Source organism: Oryctolagus cuniculus, chromosome 19, assembly GCF_051225735.1.
Source record: "Oryctolagus cuniculus isolate XC-2025 breed Fujian yellow rabbit chromosome 19, ASM5122573v1, whole genome shotgun sequence".
NCBI lineage: Eukaryota > Metazoa > Chordata > Mammalia > Lagomorpha > Leporidae > Oryctolagus > Oryctolagus cuniculus.
The window spans coordinates 39,313,839-39,324,498 of record NC_142885.1 but is presented as its reverse complement, the minus strand read 5'-3'; positions in this window follow the sequence as shown (position 1 = coordinate 39,324,498).

The window sequence follows — 10,660 nt, the reverse complement described above, 5'->3', positions numbered from 1 at the left end:
TAGGTTTAGGGCTAGGGTTAGGATTAGGGTTAGTGCTACGGATAGTGTTAAGGTTAGAGTTAAGGGTGGGTTAGGGCTAAGGCTCTGGCGAGGGCTAGGGTTAGGGTTAGAATTAAGGCAATGTTTAGGGTGAGAAATAGGGTAGTGTTAGGGTTGGGGTTATGGTTAGGGTTAGGGCTAGGATTCATGTTAGGTTTAGGGTTAGGTTTAGGGTTAGGGTTAGGGCTATGATTAGGGTTAGGGTTAGGGTTAGGTTTATGGTTAAGGCTAGGGCCAGGGTTAGGGTTAGGGTTAGGGTTAGGGTTAGGGTTAGGGCTATGATTAGGGTTAGGGTTAGGGTTAGGTTTATGGTTAAGGCTAGGGCCAGGGTTAGGGTTAGGGTTAGGGTTAGGGTTAGGGTTAGGGTTAGGGCTAGATTAGGTTTAGGGTTAGGGTTAATGCTAGGGTTAGGATTCGGGTTAGGTTTAGGTTTAGGGCTAGGGTTAGGATTAGGGTTAGTGCTACGGATAGTGTTAAGGTTAGAGTTAAGGGTGGGTTAGGGCTAAGGCTCTGGCGAGGGCTAGGGTTAGGGTTAGAATTAAGGCAATGTTTAGGGTGAGAAATAGGGTAGTGTTAGGGTTGGGGTTATGGTTAGGGTTAGGGCTAGGGCTAGGGTTCATGTTAGTGTTAGGGTTAGGGTTAGGTTTAGGGATAGGGTTAGGGCTATGGTTAGGGTTAGGGTTAGGGCTAGGACTAGTGCTAGGGCTAGGGTTAGGGTTAGGGTTAGGGCTTGCTTAAGGGTTAGGTTTAGGGCTAGGGCTAGGTTTAGGTTTAGGGTTAGTCTTAGGTTTAGGTCTAGGGCTGGGTTTAGTGTTAGGGTTAGGGTTAGGTTTAGGGTTAGGGCTAGAGCTAGGATTAGGAATAGGGTTAGGGTTAGAATTTTTGCTAGGGCTAATGTTAGGGTTAGGGTTATTTTTGGTAATGTCTAGGTCTTGGGCTAGGGCTAGGGCTATAGCTAGGGTTAGGCTTTGGGTTATGGTGAGAGGGAGGGTGATGGTTAGAGTTATGGTTAGGTTTAGGGTTAGGTCTAAGGTTAGGTTTAATGTTAGTGCCAGGATTATGGTTTGGGTTAGTTCTAGGTTTAGGGTTAGGTTTAGTGCTAAGGTTAGGGTTAGATCTAGGTTTAGGTTTATGGCTAAGGTTAGGGTTAGGGTTAGTTCTTGGGTTACGGTTAGGGTTATGGTTGTGTTTAGGGTTAGGGTTAGGATTAGGTTTAGGGGTTTGGGTTAATGTTATGGTTAATGTTAATATTAGGGCTAGGGTTAGGGTTAGTGTTAGGGCAAGGAGTAGTTCTAGGGCTAGGGTTAGGGTTAAGGTTAGAGCTATTGTCAGGTTTAAGGTTGCGGCTAGGGCTAGGGTTTGGTTTAGGTTAGGGCTAGGGCTATGGCTAGGATTCAGATTATGTTTCTTTAGGGTTAGGGCTAGGGTTAGGGTTTGGTTTAGGGCTTGGGCTATGGGTAGGTGTAGGGTTAGTGTTAGGGATTGGTTTAGGGTTAGGGGTAGTTCTAGTGCTGGGGCTAGGGTTAGAATTAGGTTAGGCCTAGGGTAAGTGTTAAGGTTAGGGTTAGTGCTAGGGCTACAGTTAGGTTTAGTGTTAGGGTTAGTGTTAGGTTTGGAAAGGTTGACAGCTAAGGTTAAGGTTAGGGTTAGGGTTAGGGTTAGGGTTAGGGTTAGTGTTAGGGTAGGGCTAAGGTTGGGCTTAGGGTTAGGTCTAGGGTTAGGGTTAGCGTTAATGCTAGGGCTATGGTTAGGTTTAGGGCTAGGGTTATGGTTATGGTTATGGTTAGGTTTAGGGCTAAGCTTTGGTTTAGGATTAGTGTTAGTGTTAGGGTTAGGGCTAGGTTCATAGCTATGGCTAGGGTAAGGATTAGGGCTATGGTTAGGGCCACGGTTAGGGTTAGGGTTAGGGCTAGGACTAGCACTAGATTTAGGGTTAGGTGTTGGGCTAGGGTTATGGTTAGGGTTAGAGTTAGGGAAAGGGTAAGGATTAGGGTTAGGTCTAGGATAAGTGTTGGGTTAGGGCTAGGGCCAGGGTTAGGTTTAGTGTTAGGGCTAGGGTTAGGGTTAATGTTACCGTTAGGGTTAGGGTAAGGGTTAGGTTTAGGGTTAGTGCTAGGGTTAGTGTTAGTGTTAGGTTTAGGGTTAGGGTTAGGTTTACCGTTAGGTTTTGGGTTACGGTTAGGGATAGAGCTAGGGTTAGATTTAGGGTTAGGGTTAGGGTTTGGGCTATGGCCAGAGTTAGGTTTAGGGTTAGGGTTAGGTCTAGTGCTATGGTCAGGATTAGGGTTAGTGCTACAGTTAGTGTTAGGGTTAGGGTTTGGGCTACTGTTAGGGTTAGTGTTAGGCCTGGGTTTGGGTTAGGGTTATGGTAGGGGTTACGGCTCGGGCTAGTGATAGGGCTAGAGTTAGTGTTAGGCTTAGTGCTATGGCCATGTTTAGGGTTAGGGTTAGGTTTAGGGTTAGGACTTGGGTTTGGGTTAGGGTTAGGACTAGGGTTAGCGTTATGGTGGGCTAGGGATAGGGTTAGGTTAATGTTAGGGCTATGGCTAGAGTTAGGGTTACGGTTAGGTTTAGGGCTAGGCTTAGGTTTTGAGTTATGTTTAGGGTTGGAGCTTGGGCTGGGATTTGGTTAGGATTAGGGCTAGGGTAAGGTTAGTCTTAGGTTAGGGTTAGGTTTAGGTTTTGGGCTAGGGTTAGGGTCAGGGCTAGGGCTAGGTTGGTGCTAGGTTTAGGGTTAGGGCTAGGGCTAGGGCTAGGGTTAGGTTTATGGCTAGGTTAAGGGTTAGGGTTAGGTTTAGGGCTAAGCTTAGGGTTAGGTTTAGTGTTAGGGTTAGAGCTAGGGCTAGAGTTAGGATTAGGTTAGGGTAGGGTTAGGGCCAGAGTTAGGTTTAGGGCTAGAACTAAAGTTAGGGTTAGGGTTAGAGCTAGGGCCAGTTCTATGGTTAGGGTTATGGTTAGGGTTAGGTTAAGTTTTAAGATTAGTTTTAGGGTTAGGGTTAGGGATAGAGATAGGGTTAGGGTTAGGGTAGGGCTAGGGCTAGGGCTGTGTTATGACTAGGAAAAGGGTTAGGGTTAGGATTAGGGCTGGGGTTAGGGTTTGGGCTAGAGCTAGTGTTAGGTTTAGGGTTAGATTTAGGGTTAGGGTTATGTCCAGGGTCAAGGTTTGGGTTAGAGTTAGGGTTAGGGTTAGGGCTAGGGCTAGGGTTAGGGTTGGGGTAGGGTTAGGGCTAAGTTTAGGGTTAGGTTTAGGGCTAGGGTTAGGATTAGGGTTAGTGTTATGGCTAGTTTTAGGTTTAGGGTTAGATTTTGTTTAGGCTTAGGGTTAGGGCTAAGGTTAGGGATAGTGTTAGAGTTAATGTTAGGGTGAGGCTTACTGCTAGGTTTAGGGTTAGTGTTTTGCTAGGGCCAGGGATTGGGTTATGGTTAGGGTTAGGGCTCAGGCTAGGGTTCAGGTTAGGTTTAGATTTAGGGCTAGAGTTAGGCTTAGGTTTAGTGCTAGGACTTGGGTTAGGTTGAGGGTTAGTTTTAGGACTAAGGTTAGGGTTAGGGTTTGGATTAGGGTTAGTGAAAGTGTCTATGAATAGGGTTATGTTTATGGTTAGGTTAAGTTTTAAGATTAGGGCTAGGATTAGGGTTAGGATTAGGGTTAAGTTAGGGCTAGGTTAGTGTTAGGGCTAGAGTTAAGGTTAGGGTTAGGGCTAGGGTAAGGGTTAGGGCTTGAGCTAGGGTTAGGTTTAGGGTTAGGGTTTGTGCTAGAGTTCAGGTTTGGTTTAGGTTTAGGGCTAGGGTTAGGATTAGGGTTAGTGCCAGGGCTTGTGTTAAGTTTAGGTTTAGTGTTAGGGTTAGGGTTAGGATGAGGGCTAAGGCGAGGGCTAGGGTTATGGTTAGGGTTAGGTTTATGGATAGGCTTAGATTTCTGGTTATGGTTAGGGTTAGAGCTAGGGCTAGGATTTGGTTAGGATTAGGGCTAGGGCTAAGTTTAGTCTTAGGTTAGGGTTAGGTTTAGGGTTAGGGCTAGGATTAGGGTTAGGGTCAGGGCTATGGCTAGGTTGGGGCTAGGGTTAGAGTGAGGGTTAGGGCTAGGGCTAGCGCTAGGGCTAGGGCTAAGGCTAGGGTTAGTGTTAGGGGTAGAGCTAGGGCTAGGGTTAGGATTAGGTTTGTTAGGGTTAGGGCTAGAGTTAGGGTTAGGGCTAGAACTAGAGTTAGAGTTAGTGTTAGGGCCAGGGCTAGGGCTATGGTTAGGGTTAGGGTTAGGGCTAGTGCTATGGCTAGAGTTAGGGTTAGGGTAGGTTTAGGATTAGGCTTAGATTAGGTCTAGGCTTAGGGTTAGGTTTAGGGTTAGTGTTAGAGCCAGGGTTAGGGTTAGGATTATGTTAAGGTTAGGGTTAGGGCTAGAGTTATTGTTAGGGCTAGAACTAGGGTTGGGTTAGGGTTAGGGCTAGGATTAGGGCAATGGTTAGGGTTAGAGTTAGGGCTAGGTCTATGACTAGGGTTATGGTTATGGTGAGTTTTAGTTTTAAGATTAGTGCTCGGGCTATGGTTCAGGTTAGGTTAGGTTTAGGGCTAGGGTTAGGCTTAGGGTTAGGGCTAGGGCTTGGGTTAGAGTGAGGTTTAGGTTTAGGACTAAGGTTAGTTTTAGGGTTCGGATTAGGGCGAGGAATGTGTTTCCGTTAGGGTTAGGGTTAGGGCTAGGGCTAGATTTTGGTTTAGGTTTAGGTTTAGGGCTAGGGTTATGGATAGGGTTAGGGTTGGGATCTGGGTTAGGTTTAGGTTTAGTGCTAGTGATAGGGCTAGGGTTAGGGTTAGTGTGAGGGTTATGTTAGGGCTAGGTTAGTGCTAGGGCTAGGGTTAGGGTTAGGGCTAGGGTAAGGGTTAGGGCTAGACCTAGGTTTAGGTTTTTGGTTAGGGTTCGGACTAGGTCTAGGTTTTTGGTTTGGTTTAGGGCTAGGGCTAGGGTTCGAGTTAGGTTTAGGTTTAGTGCTAGGATTAGGATTAGGGTTAGTGCTAGGGCTACTGTTAAGGTTAGGGTTAGGGTTAGGACTATGGCGAGGGCTAGGGTTAGGTTTAGTACTAGGTCTAGGGTTAGGGTTAGAGCTAGGGCTAGGGTTAGTGTAAGGGTTAGGGTTAGGGTTAGGGTTAGGGTTAGGGCTAGGGTTAGGGTTAGGTTAGGGCTAGGGATAGGGTTAGGTTTAGGGCTAGGGCTAGGGTTAGGGTTAGAGCTAGGGCTAGGGTTAGTGTAAGTGTTAGGGTTAGTGTTAGGACTAGAGCTAGCATAGGTTTAGGGTTAGGTTTTTGTTTAGGGCTGGGCTAGGGTTAGGGTTAGGATTAGGATTGGGGCTCAGGCTATGGTTAGGGTTAGGGTTAGGGCTATGGTTAGGGTTAGGTTTAGGGCTAGTGCTATGGTTAGGGTTAGGTGTAGGGCTAGGTTTCTGGTTTGGGTTACGATTGGGGTTACGTGTAGGGGTAACTTTTGTTAGGGTTAGGCTATGGTTATGTTTAGGGTTAGGGTTTGGGTAGATTTAGGTCTAGTATTAGGGTTAGGGTTAGGTGTAGGGCTAGGGTTAGTGTTAGGGCTAGGGTTAGGGTTATGGTTAGGGCTAGGGCTAGGGTTAGGGTTAGGGCTAGGGTTAGGGTTATGGTTAGGGCTAGGGATAGCGTTAGGTTTAGGTCTATGGTTAGGGTTAGGGTTAGGGTTATGGTTAGGGCAAGGCTTAAGTTTAGGTTTAGGTTTAGGGTTAGAGCTATGGCTAGGATTTGAATTAGGGTAGGGTTAGAGTTATGGCTAGGGTTAGGGTTAGGTCTAAGTCTATGCTAGATTTAGGATAGGGCTAGGGCTAAGGTTATGGTTAGGTTGGGGTTAGGGTTAGGGTTAGGGCTTGTGTTAGGTTTAGGGTCATGGCTAGGGCAAGGTCTAGGGCTCTGGTTAGGGTTAGGGTTATGTCTATGGCTAGGGCTAGGGGTAGTTTAGGGCTAGGGATAGTGTTAAGTTTAGATTTATGGCTAGGCTTTGGGTTAGGGTTATGGTTATGACTTGGGTCAGAGCTAGGGCTAGGGTTAGGATTAGGTTAGGGTTAGGGTTAGAACTAGAGTTAGGTTTAGAGCTAGGGCTAGGATTAGGGTTAGGGTTAGGGCTAGTGTAGTGTTTGGGTTAGGTTTAGGTTTAGGGCTAGTGTTAGGCTTCGGTTTAGCGCTAGGGCTTGGGTTAGGGTTAGGGTTAGGTTTAGGACTAAGTTTAGGGTTAGCGTTTGGATTAGGGCGAGGGAAAGTGTTTGGTTAGGGTTAGGGTTAAGGCTAGAGCTAGAGTTCGTTTTAGGTTTAGCTTTAGGGCTAGGGTTACAATTAGGGTTAGGGTTGGGGTTTGGGTTATGTTTAGGTTTAGGGCTAGTGCTAGGGCTCGGATTAGAGTTAGGATTAGGGTTAAGTTAGGGCTTAGGGTTTTGTTAAGGTTAGGGCTAGGATTAGGGCAATGGTTAGGGTTAGAGTTAGGGCTAGGTCTATGACTAGGGTTTTGGTTATGGTTAGGTTAAGTTTTAAGTTTAGGGCTCAGGCTAGGGTTCAGGTTAGGTTTAGGTTTAGGGCTAGGGTTAGGCTTAGGGTTAGGGCTAGGGCTTGGGTTAGAGTGAGGTTTAGGTTTAGGTCTAAGGTTAGTTTTAGGGTTCGGATTAGGGCGAGGAATGTGTTTCCGTTAGGGTTAGGGTTAGGGCTAGGGCTAGATTTTGGTTTAGGTTTAGGTTTAGGGCTAGTGTTTGATAGGGTTAGGGTTGGGGTCTGGGTTAGGTTTAGGTTTAGTGCTAATGATAGGGCTAGGGTTAGGGTTAGGGCTAGGGTAAGGGTTAGGGCTAGACCTAGGTTTAGGTTTAGGGTTAGGGTTCGGACTAGGGCTAGGTTTTTGGTTAGGTTTAGGGCTAGGGCTAGGGTTCGGGTTAGGTTTAGGTTTAGTGCTAGGATTAGGATTAGGGTTAGTGCTAGGGCTAGTGTTATGTTTAGGGTTAGGGTTAGGGCTATGGCGAGGGCTAGGGTCAGGGTTAGGTCTAGAGCTAAGTTTAGGTTCAGGATTACGGCTAGGTTTAGAGTTAGGGTTGGTGTTAGGGTTAGGGTTAGGGTTAGTGGTTAGGGTTATGGTTACGGTTAGGGTTAGGATTAGGGCTAGGGTTAAGATTAGGGTTAGGGCCAGGGCTAGGTCTAGAGTTTGGGTTAAGTTTAGGGTTAAAGTTAAGTCTAGGGCTGGTGCTTGGTCTAGGGTTAGGGTTAGGGTTAGGACTAGGGTAAGGGTTAGGGTTAGGGCTAGGGCTAGGTTTAGCGTTAGGATTAGGGCTTAGACTAGGCTTGGGGTTAAGGATAGGGTTAGGCGTTAGGTTTAGGGTTACGTTTAGGGTTAGGGTTAGGGCTAGGTTTAGGTTTAGGGTTATGGCCAGGGCTTGGGCTAGAGTTAGGGTTAAAGTACGATTAGGATTAGGGCTAGGGCTAAGGCTAGGGATAGGGCTAGGGTTAGGGCTAGGTCTAGGTCTAGACTTTGGGTTAAGTTTAGGGTTAGAGTTAGGTCTAGGGCTGGTGCTTGGTCTAGGGTTAGGGTTAGGGTTAGGACTAGGGTAAGGGTTAGGGTTAGGGCTAGGGCTAGGTTTAGCGTTAGGATTAGGGCTTGGACTAGGCTTGGGGTTAAGGATAGGGTTAGGCGTTAGGTTTAGGGTTATGTTTAGGGTTAGGGTTAGGGCTAGGTTTAGGTTTAGGGTTATGGCTAGGGCTTGGGCTAGAGTTAGGGTTAAAGTACGATTAGGATTAGGACTAGGGTTAAGGCTAGGGCTAGGGCTAGGGTTAGTGTTAGTGTTAGTGTTAGGGCTTGTGCTAGCGCTAGGTTTAGGGTTAAGATTAGGGCTAGGGTAAGGTTTAGGGTTAGGGTTAGTGTCAGGGTTAGGGTTTGTTTAGGGTTAGGGCTAGGGCTATGGTTAGGGTTAGGGATTAGGGCTGGGACTAAGTTTGGGGTTAGGGTTAGGGCTAGGGGTAGTGCTAGGTCTAGGGTTAGGGTTAGGGTTAGGTCTAGCGTAGGGTTAGGGTTAGGGCTAGTGTTAGGGTTAGTGTTAGGGCTAGGGCTAGTGTTACCCTTAGGTTTCAGATTAGGTCAAATGAGAGGTTTAGGGTTAGGGAAAGGGCTAGGAATAGGGTTATATTTAGGTTTAGTGCTAAGGTTAGGGTTAGTGCTAGGTCTAGTGTTAGTGTTAGGGTTTGGGCTAAGGTTAGGGTTGGGGTTAGGTTTAGGGTTAGGGGTTAGGGTTATGGTTCGGGTTAGGGATAGGGCTAGGGTTAGGTTTAGGTTCAGGGCTAGTGCTAGGTCTAGGGTTAGTGTTAGGGTTAAGGTTAGGGCAAGGGCTAGGGCTAGTGTTATGGTTAGGGTTAGGGCTAGGTTAAGGGTTAGGTTTAGGTTTACGGCTAGGTTTAGGTTTAATGTTAAGGGTAGGGCTAGTGCTAGGGTAAGATTTAGGGTTAGGTTTAGGGCTAAGCTATGGGTTAGTCTTAGAGCTAGGGCTAGGTTTAGTGTTCAGTTTTGGGCTAGGGCAAGGGCTAGGGTTAGGGTTAGGGTTAGGGCTAGGGCTAGTGTTAAGGCTTGGGTTAGGGTTACGGTTAGGGCTAGCATAAGGGGTAGGGTTAGTGTTACTGCCAAGGTTAGTGTTAGGGTTATGGTTAGGGTTACAGTTCGGGTTTTGGTCAGGGCTAGGCATAGGGTTAGGGCTTGGGTTAGGGTTAGGGCTAAGGTTAGGGTTAGGATTAGGTCTAGGGTCAGGGTTACGGTTAGATTTTGGTTTAGGGTTAGTGTTGGGGCTAGGGCCACGGTTAGGTCTAGGGTTAGGGTTAGAGATAGGGCTAGTGTTAGGTTTAGTGTTAGGGTTAGGGCTATGGCTATGTTTAGGGTTAGGGTCAGGATTAGTGTTAGTGCTAGGGATAGGGTTAGTATTAGGGCTAAGGCTAGGTTTAGGGTTAGGGTTAGGGCTAGGTTTAGGGTTAGGTTGGGGATAGGTCTAGGAATAGCGTTAGGGTTAGGGTTAGGGCTATGGTTAGGGTTAGGGTTAGGGCTATGGCTTTGTTAGGGTTAGTGTTATGGCTAGGACTATGGTTAGGGTTAGGGTTAGTGCTAGGGCTAGATTTGGGCTAGGGTTATGTTTAGTGTTTAGGTTAGGGCTAGGACTTGGGTTAGGTTTAGGGTTAGGGCTAGGGTTAGGGCTATGGTTAGGGTTAGGGTTAAGGCAAGTGTAAGGGTTAGGGTTAGGGGTAGGTAAGGGTTACGGTTAGGTTAGGACCAGTGATAGGGTTAGGGTAAGGTTAGGGTTAGTGTTAGGGTTACGGTCAGGTCTAGGGATAGGGTTTGGGTTAGTGTTAGGGCTAGGGTTAGGGTTAGGCCTAGGGTTATTGTTACGTTTAGGGATAGGGTTAGGGTTAGGGCTAGGGTTAGGGTTTGGACTAGAATTAGGGTTAGTTTTAGGGCTAGGGGTTTGGTTACGGCTAGGGCTAGGTTTAGGTTTAGGGTTAGGTCTAGGTCTATAGTTATTGTTATGGCTAGGTTTAAAGTTAGGGTTAGGGCTAGGGCTAGGTTTAGCATTAGGGTTAGGTCTAGGGTTTGGGTTAATATTGGGGTTAGGGCTAGGGCTAGGGCTAGGGTTAGTGTTAGGGCTAGAGTAGGGCTAGTTTAGGGTTGGTGTTAGGTTTAGGATTAGGGTTATGGCTAGGGCATGCATAGGGCTAGGATTAGGGTTAGAGCTAGGGCTAGTGTTAGGGTTAGGGTTTGAGTTATGGTTAATGCTAGGCCTAGGGTTAGTGTTAAGGCTAGGGTTAGGGTTAGGGTTATGGTTAGCTCTAGAGCTACTGTTCGGGTTAGGGTTAGGGCTAGGGTTAGTGTTACAGTTGGTGTTAGGTTTAGTTTTAGTATAAGGGTTAGTGTTAGGGATAGGGTTACACTTAGGGATAGGGTTAGTGCTAGGGCTAGGGCTAGGGTTAGGTTTATGGTTAGAGTAGGGCTAGGGCTTGTGCTATCTTTTAGGTTAGGGTTAGGCATAGTGTTAGGGGAATGTTCAGGGTTATGTTTAGCGTTAGGGCTAGGGCTAGGTGTAGGGTTAGGGCTAGGGTTAGGGTAACGGCTAGAGTTAGGGTTTTTGTTAGGGTTAGGGTTAGGTCTAGGCCTAGGATTAGGGTTACGGTTAGGGCTAGGTCTATTGTTAGGTTTAGGGTTAGGGCTAGGGTTAGGGTTAGGGATAGGGCTAGGGATAGGTTTAGGTTGAGGGTTAGGGCTATGGTTAGGTTTCGGGTTGGGGTTAGAGCTAGGCCTAGGGTTAGGGTTAGGGTTAGGGCTATGGTTAAGTTTTGGGTTAGGTTTAGTATTAGGGTTAGGGTTAGGGTTAGTTCTAGAGCTAGTGCTCTTGCGAGGGTTAGGGTTAGGATTAGAGTTAGGGCTAGTGTTAGAGTTAGGGTTAGGGGTAGGGTTAGGGCTAGGGCTAGGGTTAGTGTTAGGGTTAGGATTAGTGCTAGAATTAAGGTTAGGTTTAGGGTTAGGGTTAGGTTTAAGGTTAGGCCTATGGCTAGGGTTAGGGTTAGGATTATGGTTAGGGCTAGAGCTAGAGCTAGGGTTAGGGTTAGG